This window comes from Marmota monax, unplaced genomic scaffold, assembly GCF_021218885.2.
Source record: "Marmota monax isolate L192 unplaced genomic scaffold, Marmota_monax_Labrador192_F-V1.1 WCK01_AAM20220418_F8-fsc00133, whole genome shotgun sequence".
In the NCBI taxonomy this organism is placed as follows: Eukaryota; Metazoa; Chordata; class Mammalia; order Rodentia; family Sciuridae; genus Marmota; species Marmota monax.
Window position 1 is genome coordinate 5,092,371 of NW_026694821.1, and position 10,682 is coordinate 5,103,052.

Here is a 10,682-nt window from a genome sequence, read left to right on the forward strand (position 1 = left end):
AGCATATACCTGCACACACATATATAAATGTTATTATGGGAACAAACACAAGTCACACAAATTCCTACTGCTGAACACTTATTCTTTCTATTTAAAAACAGAGAGACACCCCAAAATGTAGCTCTAGAGTACTCATCTAGACCCTGGGCTTTAGGTTCAATTCTTAGCATCACAAAAAGAAAAAAAATGGAGTGACATTTGTATATATGTAAATACATGTATACACCCATGTACATATATATATATATTTTTTCTAATATTTATTTTTTTAATTGCTTTTATTTTTTAAATACATGACAATGGAATATATCACAATTCTTATTACACATATAGAACACAATTTTTTATATCTCTGTATATAAAGTATGTTCACACCAATTCATGTCTTCATACATGTACTTTGGATAATGATGTTCATCACATTCCACCATCATTGCTAACCCCCTGCCCCCTCCCTTCCTCTCCCACCCACATATATAGTTTTAAACATATTTTTAGCTGTGGATGGACACAATGTCTTTATTTTTTATGTGGTGCTGAGAATCAAACCTAGTCCCTCACATGGGCTAGATAAGTGCTCTACTTCTGAGCCACAACCCCAGCCCTTGTACATATATTTTTATATCTATCCATCTATATGTATATTAAAGCCATGAATTCACCATATATATATATGACCCTGTGTTAGATCCCCAGCACCACAAAAAACAAATCAAAACAAAACAAAACAAAAAAATCATATCTCATAATGGGGGATTTTAAACATACACCTGGGCATATTAGCACCCATTTGTAATCCCAGCTACTGGAGGCTGAGGCTGGAGGATTGCAAGTTCGAGGTCAATCTTAGCAATTTATAGAGACCCTATCTCAAAATAAAAAATAAAAAGGGCTGGGGATATAGCTCAGTGGTTAAGTGCCGCTGGGTTCAGTGCTCAGCAATGAAACAAAACAAAACAAAACAAAACCCAAACCAAATAACAAAAAAATAAATAAATAATAAAAACAAAATCAAAACCAAAAATCTCTACTTTTCACTTATTCATGAGATAGACCAAAAATTAGTAAGTGTTCAGAGAATTTGAACCAAAAAATTTGATTTGAATAAACTTCTTTTCCAGGTAATATAAATCATTTATAAAACTTGAAAAAAAAATATATATATATAGACATAAAGCAAGTCCAAACAAAAAGTAAAGTATTGGTAGCTTACAAAACAAATTCTTTGACTGAAATTTAATATAATTAGACATTTAATATAAATAGATATGATAGACATCAACAAAATAATAATCAAAATAGTCCAATGTTTATAAATTGAAAACTTAATGCTGGGCATAGTAGCAAGTCCTTGTTATATCAGCTACTCAGGAGGCTGAACTGGGAAGATCTCTTGAGGTCAGGAGTTTGTGGCCAGACTTGGCTATATAACAAGAGGTGTCTCAAAATAAATGAATAAATAAATAAGAAAAGAAAGGAAAGGAGAAAAACTTACCTCTTATTAATTACAGAAAACAAAAGGAGAAATACTGTAAATAGTAAAAAAAAAAAAAAAGAGCAAATAATAGGAGTTAGAAAATATATAGGTACTAATGACTATGATAACACCACATAGCAAAACTTGTAAAATAAAACTAAAAAGTATTTAGAAGGCTGGGCACAATGGTACACACCTGTAATCCCAGGTACCTGGAAGGCTGAGGCAAGAGGACTGTAAATTTGAGGCCAGCCTGAGATGTAGTTCAGTAATAGAGGACCTGCCTAGCATGTGCATGCAAGGCCCTGGGTTTAATCCCCAGTAGCATACATACTCCAAAATAAAAGTTAAAAAAATGAATAGATTTTTATGATCATTAGATAAAATGCATCTCTAGTCAAGCCTTTCTACCAAAATAAAATATACAACACATTCTTTCAGAGAACTTCTACCAAATTTTCAAGGAACAGATAGAAAATTCTCTTCTGAAAATTGCTGTACACAACAGAAAAGATGACAAGTTATATTACCTATTTGATGAGGCTAAGATCTCTTGAAACCATATACCGTATGAGAATTGGAAGTTATAAATGATTTCATTTCTAATCCTAGATTCTAAAATCCTAAATATCAGAAATTAGAATCCTACAAATTAAAATATATCATGACTGAGTTGGGAGTATCCCAGGAATATAAGGTCAATTTTTTTAAACTAATTTTTTTAGTTTAATGAGAGAAAAATCTACTAAGAAATGTGCATTACTGCCCAGCTCCGGAGGCTGAGGCAGGAGGATTACACGTTTGAGGCCAGCCTCAGCAACTTAGCAAGGCCCTAAGCAACTTAGCAAGACCCTGTCTGTAAATAAAAAAGTAAAAAAGGGCTAGGGATGTGGTTCGGTGATAAAGCACCCTGGGTTAAATCCCCAGTATGATATGAGCATTACTGATGAGCACAATGAAACACATCTGTAATTCTAGTGACTGGTGAGACCAAAGCAGGAGGACCACAAGTTTAAGGCCAACCTTGGCAACTTAGTGAGACCCAGTCTCAAAATAAAAAATAAAAAGGGCTGCAACTGTAGCTCAGTTGTAGTGTTGCCCTGGGGATAGAATTGGAGGAAAAAAAGAAAAGAAAAAAAGTATGCTTGATTAACAAAGCAAAGGAGAAACAACGTGATTATTTAAATTAATGCAGAAAACCATTTGATAAAACACAATAGTTATTCAAAAATCTAACACTTCCCAGCCAACTAGTAATAAAAAACCCTACTGACCTGATAAATGTCATTTATAAAATAAACTACAATTATAACTTCTATTGAATCCCTAGTAATTAAATATAAGACAAAACCTGCTCTTTTTTTTTTTTTTTTTTTGGTGGTGCTGGGGACTGAATCCAGGGCCCTATGCATGCGAGGCAAGCACTCTACCAACTGAGCTATATCCCCAGCCCTCTGCTATCATTTTAAATTCAATATTATGCTGAAGGTTTTTTTTTTTTAACTTTTTTTTTAGTTGCTGATAGAACTTTATTATTTTTGTTTATTTATATGTGTGCTGAGAAATGAACCCAGTGCCTCACACATGCTAGTCAAGGGCTCTACCACTGCACCACCACCCCAGTTCCCATGCTGAAGATTTTAACAGATTAAAACAAATAAGACAAATGAGAAGATATTTACTGAAAGGAGGAAAAAATACTATGTGAAAAATCTAGTTAAATCTGCCCAAAATGGAAACCAAAGAGATTTTATCAAAGTTGCTAGGATTTAAAATTAATATGCAGATCCCAATAGTCTTCCTATATACTTCTAAACAAGTTAGAAATATAAATAAATCAGTTACAATATTAAGAAAAATTATAAAATTAAGATATTCATAAATTCTAAATTAAAACTGTGTATTTGAGATTTATTCGTGTAGATAGATGTAGTTCCAGTTCATTTAACTCCTATATAGTATTTTACCATTTATCTATAATTTATTTGTCCATTCTCATTTCATGGACATACAGGTGGTTTCAATTTTTTTTGTTATAAGCAATGCTGCTATGACAAATATTTTAAATGAATGTGTATGCATATGCAAGATATTTTCCTAAGATATTTCTAGAAGAACTGGTAGTTCACAGGGGTTGACACTTTTTCAACTTTATTTAATGTATTTATTTTGTGGTACTAAGGATTGAACCCAGGGCCAAAGCATGCTAGATAAGCTCTATCACTGAGGCTTCATCCCAAGCCCTTTCTAAAGAAATGTTATTTATTTTGAGATATGGTATCAAGGGCGGGGTGGTGGTGGTGGTGGGGTGCAGCACATTGCCACAGAACTCTTGCCTGCTCAGAGGGATAAGCTTCCTAAGAATTTAAAGTCAGAAATAACTGGTGACAAACAAAAGACAAAGAGTCAGAAAAGATAGTATTAGAGGAAGCTTGCAGCTCCTGATAGATCCAGGCCACACAGGAGCTGGAGCTGGACAATTAGAAAATGGTTCCTCTGGATTATTTAAGGGGGTACATTAAAGGGCAGGGATTAGGTTTCGGGGTGGGGTCTTGCTTCATGGTGTCTTGCAGTCAACAGATTGATTGGCATCTTGGCAGGTCACACCCATCTCTGAGAGGCTGTATGGCTATAGCAGGTCACTTCATCTCCAGTGCTGTGTGGGATCAGGCAGAGCTTGAATAGGGCTCATAATGTGTCTGGGCAGTCAGCCAGAGAAAATGTCCACTGTAAGTTCCAGGACACCAGATTCTCCTATTCACTAGGCTGCAATGCCATCCACATACAGCCCACAGATGGCTCTTGACAATAGGATCTCGATATCCAGGTTGGCCTCAAACTTGTCATTTTTCTGTCTCAGTCTCTCAAGTAGCTAGGATTATAGGCATGTGCCACTACACCTGACCATTTTAACTTTTTAGATACTTCAAACTTTCTCTATAAAGCCATTTTACTGATTTGCATTCCCCTGAACAGTGTATACAGGTTCCTGTGACTGCACATCTGCCTTGACCTTCGGTGTTATTGGACTTTTTATACCCCACCCCCAATCTGATAATTTAAAATCACATCTTATTGCAAATATTGACAAGAAATCAGGCTTTCTAGGAAAATCACTTTGTTTTCTTTCTCTGCCCTTTCCTTAGGGCTAGAATTGTACGTGTCTCTTTTTGGTACTCAAATATTTGTGCAGTGGATGAATGAGCCTACTAGTGAGACCCTGCATCTTTAATGTTAAAGAGGCTCAAGGTGAGGAAGGTGTTATGGTTTAGATGTGGTGTTCCCCAAATACATGTGAGATGACGCAAGAAGATTCAGAGGAGAAACTATTGGGTTGTGAGAGTCTTAACCTAATCAGTGTTTTAATCCTCTGATAGGGATTAACAGGGGTAACTGAAGTGGTGAGGTGTGGCTGGAGGAGGTGGGAATTGGGGCCTGGCTTTGGGTATATATTTTGTATCTGGTGAGTGGACTCTCTCTGCTTCCTGATTGGCATGTGAGCTGCTACCCTCTGTCACACTCTTCCAGCCATGATGCCCTGCCTTGAGCCCCAAGGAATGGAGCCTGCTGTTTATGAACTAAAAACTGTGAGCTCTTAAATAAACTTCTCCTCTATAGTTGTTCTGGTTGGGTCCTTTTAGTCACAGCAGCGAATAAGCTGACTAAAACAAAAGGGAAGACAATCTTTACACTTAATGTTTAAATTTTCCATCTAGTTAAAGGTATAGCTGGTGGTGCCTGGGTTCAATCTCCAGTACCAGAAACCAAATAACAAAATCTTTAAAAAGGGGCTAGGAATATTGCTCAGTGGTAGAGGACTGCTTAACAAGCATGAAGCCTTGGGGTTGAATTCCAGCACAGCAAAAAAAAAAAAAATGAATTCTACATCTGGGATCAAAAGTGTCAACTGAGAGGAAAATAGAATCTATCTATTTTAAAGCAGGACAGAGAATATCAAAATGAGGGCAATAATGACTACCCTAACAATAGGAAAGGCACTGGGTTTAGGAATCCAAAGATCTCAGGTTACTCCTCTCCCAACTACTATGATGGCAACTTCTCCAATACAGGTGGATTAATTAGCATCTCCAAATCTCGATGTCCTCACCTGAAAACAGAGATGAAGACAATAATAGTGATTTGGAATCCTGAGTGGAGAATGCAGTTCACAAACTGGAACCTCAATATATAAATAGCAATCATTAAAAAACCTCAGGCATTATACACCCTCTCACACAAAATGCCTCAGTTGATAGGAAAATATCCAAATTCAGAGATCTCAGTGAAATCTGTGGAGACTGGGTTCTTACTGATACCAAGAAACCTCGAAACTAGCCTTCAGGTAGCCTATCTTCAAGGGTTTTTTGTTTTTGGAATTTAGGTAATGAATGGAACCCAGGGCCTTGGGCATGCTAGGCACAGCGCTCTACCACAGAGCTATAGCCCCAGCCGCACAGTTTTTGTATGAAAGAAAAACTTTTATTCTGTTTCAGAAACTGCTGTTTCTGCTCAAACACAATCTCCATCTGATAATACACTCAGTCATTCCAAACTTCAATGCTTCCTTCAAGTCTTATTCCTGCATCTACCCAGGGGAAATGAATAAAAGGTCATCAGATGCTAATACACTTTGATTTCTGAATTGGGGCTCTGCACAGTGGCACACACCTGCAATTCCAGCTACTTGGGAGGCTGAGGCTGGAAGATGGCAAGATAGAGGCCAATCTGGGCAACTTAGCAAAATCCTGTCTCAAAATAAATGGCTCAGGGGTCAAGTGCCCCTCAGTTCAATCCCCCTGATAGACCCAACCTGATCTTTTCTTAAAATTGGGAGCCATCTTGCCACAAAGCCATGAAAAGATAATTTCGGCTTTACTATAAATTACTGCAAATTCTGAACCTGCTTGGAATGCCTGCCCGTGCCCTGAACTCACCCATGCCTGGCTCTCTGACCAGATAGCAGCCCTCTCTGAAACTTTAGTAACGCCTCACAAATCTTGGTCTTCCCTGGCCAGATAACAACCCTTTCTGAGGCTCTAATAACCTTCATAAATTCTGATATTGGGGCCAGCAAAAATGTAAACTACCATTAGTGTTATGCTCCTCAGAGTTCTGTTATCTGTAACCCCCCTTTGTGTAACTTTCTGGGCTATAAAGCTGGGCTGCAGGAAAGCTGCGGCTGTTGTCTTGTTCCCGAGGTTTTGGGTGGGAGAGGCAGCCTGGCCAGTCGAAATAATAAGCTTGCTTTAATTTGATTTTAATTGGAGTCAGTGGTCTTTTCTTGCGTCCTGGTCTAACACCCCCCCCCCCCCACACACACACCGTTGTAAGCCCATCCATGGGTTCCATGTGGGTCACCATGCATGGAAGCCTAGTGGATAGAAACATCTGGTGTCTGGAAATGATCAGTGGACATTTTCTCTAGTCAATTGACCAGGGACATTGTGAATTTCTATCCCGATCTGTCGAGACCCACACAGCATCTGAGATGGGCGTGAGCTGCCAAGATGCCAATCAGCCTGCTGACTAAAAGACATTATGAAGCAAGACTCCGCCCTTGGAACCTTATCTCTGCCTTTGATGTACCTCCTTAAATAAATCACGGGGGGGGGGGGGGGGGGGGGCATCTTTCCCTTGTTTAGTTCCAGCTCTTGTGTGGACTGGATGTATTGTTATGCTCGAATTCGGGACCCCCAAAAGACCACCAGAGACCAAGATCAATGTAAGCAGCAAAGAGGCATTTATTTCGAGCTAGCTCGGTCCTCTGCGTGCCTGCACACAGCAACTAGTGACACTGAGAGGCCTGGAGCCCAGGGTTTGCAGTAGTATTATACATTCTTTGGAGAAGGCAGGGACCCCCACATGCATCATAGCATCTCTTGGCAAATCATCACACACCAAGGGAAAATCAAACAACAACTCTAAAACATGATTAGCATATCAAGTGGAGGGAAAGAATCTGGAAAGAATTATTCGTTAGTTCAAGGGGTTGACTTAAAGTTGATTGGTTTAAATCGTGAGGATGTCGCAAGGGGGGTACGTGCCAAACTGCAGGGCTTCTAGTTTAGATATTGGTCACCACACCTAGGTGGGGGCCATCTGGAATCTCAGATATTTCGATATCTTGGCCTATCTTAGGCAATCACCATCTGCGGCTTTTCCGAGAACTGTTTCCACAGAGCTTTTCTGTGGTATTTTCCTGACTTTAGGACTGCAGTAGGTCAGAGGTTAAGTTTCAGAGCAAAATGAGGTCCCAAGTAGAATGAGATTGCTTAGGTCTTTTGTAAATATATTTCTGACTCTGTGTTTTGTTCTTCACTAATTATTTTAGACTTTAAGTTTTCAGGTGGCAGGAAGAAGAACCCCCCAATGACACACTGGCCATATCCCCTCTTCCCCAATCTCCAATAAATAAAAAATAAAATAAAAAGAGCAAGACCCTGGGTTCAATCCAGTACTGAAGAAAAAAAAAAATCCTGAATTGGGGATTGCATTTCCCACTAGTCTCAAACATCTGACTTTTTTCTGACCAAGAAAAATTGCTGCACTTAGGCTCCTTTCCTGCCTCCTCAGAATACCCACTCAAACATTTATTCTCACTCCCTTTGGGAAATACAAATTCCTAAATCTTTTTTTTTTTCTTTTTCTTTTTTTTTTTTAAGATCCACTCGGTGATTTATTGCAATCTTGCCATAATGTAAGTATAATTATAAAAAGGGGGAGTTATTAGGTTGGCCATCTGCAGGCTGGAGAGCTGGAAGAACCAGTAGCTGCACAGTCCAAGAGGCTAAAGCCTTAGAAAAAGGGGGATCAACAGTGCTACCCTAGTCTGAGACCTAAGCCTTCTAGAGAATCACTGTCAGAGTCCAATATCCTCAGATGATGGTAGCAGCCATTGAAGAAGAATCTTGCTTGAATTCTGCTCCTGTTTCCTTGTTCTTCCAACTTTTATTCTATCCAAGCCATCAACCTATTGTTCGGTGCTGCCCATGCTTAGGGAGGGTCTCCATTTCAGTTAGCTCTTCCACATGCCAATCATTCCTAGACACAGCCTCATTGACACACCCATAATCCTCCCAATCCCTGCAACCAATCAAGTTGAGGATTCAAGTTACTTAGTACAAGTCCACCCCTTTTCAACTTGATATTCAAATATGAATCTTAACATCATATTTAATCTCCAAATAAACACAATATTGAGGTCATAATTCCACCCAACATAACTATCAACCAATGCACTAGTTCTTTCTCCAGAGGAAAAAGAATAGAAAAAAACAAAAACATTGCTGATGTTAAGTCAATCAAAATTACATTACATGATGAATAACAGGAGAGTAATAATAATTTCCTCTTAATGAATGTGGAAATATGCCAAAAATATTCTGAATGGAATAGGGAAGAATTATCAGTGGTAATTACAATCCTTGTTTCTGTAACTGGTCATATGGCTGTAGTTAGTATTTATAACTACCTTCTTCTACTACCCATTCTGTATTCCCTCTACCTTCAGCAAGCATCTTAGCAGGTCTTGGCTCTTTACCTGGAGGTGTGACCCATACCTTCATTCCTGAAGAGTCTGTGACATTTGTCATCTTGCCTGAATTGGGTCATTGTGACAAATCCCTAAGTCTTAAAAAAAAAAAATTACAACCCTTCTTACCACCTACAACTCCTGTTAACTACTGTCCTATGTCTTTCTACCCCACACAAGGAAAGAATAATGTTATTTATTTTTTTATTTTTTGTACTGGAGATTACACTCAAGGCTACCCTTGAACTCCATCCCCATTTTATTATTATTATTATTTTTTATTTTGAGACAAAGTCTCACTAAGTTGCTTAGGGCCTCACTAAATTGCTGAGGCTGGCCTTGAACTTGCAATCATCCTGCCTCAGCCTCCTGAATCGATGGGATTACAACGGTGTGCCACCATACCCAGTGTCCCCTTCCCTTTCAAACTGCTCAGTTATCACCTGTGGCTTTCTATCCCACCACTTTTCTCAACCAATTTCCTCTTTTCTGCTGATTTAACTCTCAGTACTTGCTGGGAGCCATTAGCCAAGTAGGTATGACAATTTCCTTGCCAGCGTACCCCATGTTGCTGACATGTTGCAGTGACATTGAATGTACGTGACCTTGCTCAAGGACCAAGGCAGATTAGGGTGTTCCCGGTTTTAAGATAATCTTGTTTAGGGCGTTCCCAGTTTAGGTTCCAGGTTTAAGGTTTAAGATTATTCCTGCTGGGAATAGGGCGTATCCTGCTGCCTGAGTTCCCCTTGAGTTCTCACGGGATTCAGACAGTATATTTTGGAGATAGAAGCCCAGTGGAGGTGAATTTGGGAGAGAAGGTGGATTTGGGCAGAGAACGTGGATTTCCCCAGAACGTGATTGTAGACGGCTGGTGTGAGTTCGGGAATAAAGAGTTGCTGTTTGAATCTACAAGCTGTGTGGTGGCTCGTGATTGTGTGCCCAGCCAGACTGCGGCAGGGCTGAAAGCAGCAGTATGTGCTTGATGTAGACTGACACTCTTGTCTTTCAGCAGGCTGCACTTTGACTCAGTGAAGAACCGAATTTTTCTTTTAGTTTCAGGTGCCACCTGACCTCTGCTGTTAACCAGTTTAAGTTACAAGAGCACAGCTGCTCAGACAATAGGAGGAGGAAGCAAGTGAGGGGTGTATGCCAGTATGTGGCATCCCTACATTCTTAAATCTTTTCTGAGTCAAGACCCTGAAAATCTCAGTGGCACAAGGTCCAGACAAGTTAAAAACAAGTCAGTCAAGGACAATGGAACACACCTATAATCCCAGCTCTCAGGAGGCTGAGACAGGATCCCAAGTTCAAGGACAGCCTCAGGAACTTAGTGGGACCCTATCTCAAAAAATTAAAAGGACTGAGGTAGCTCAGTGGTTGAGCATCTGTGAGTATACTAGTACCGCAGTATCTCCCCGCCCCCCCACACAAAGTAACACAAGAGTTTTCATTGTTGTTACACGAACCACTCACCTCAAATCAACAGATCATGTCAGGTGACTATAAGCATTACATTTTATATAGCAGTGAGGCCATATTTGCTCGGTATTAAGATAGTCACTTTCAGGGAGGGGGTTGTGGCTCAGTGGTAGAGCGCTCACCTAGCACATGCGAGGCCCTGGGTTCGATCCTCAGCACCACATAAAAAAATAAATAAATAAAATAAAGGTGTAA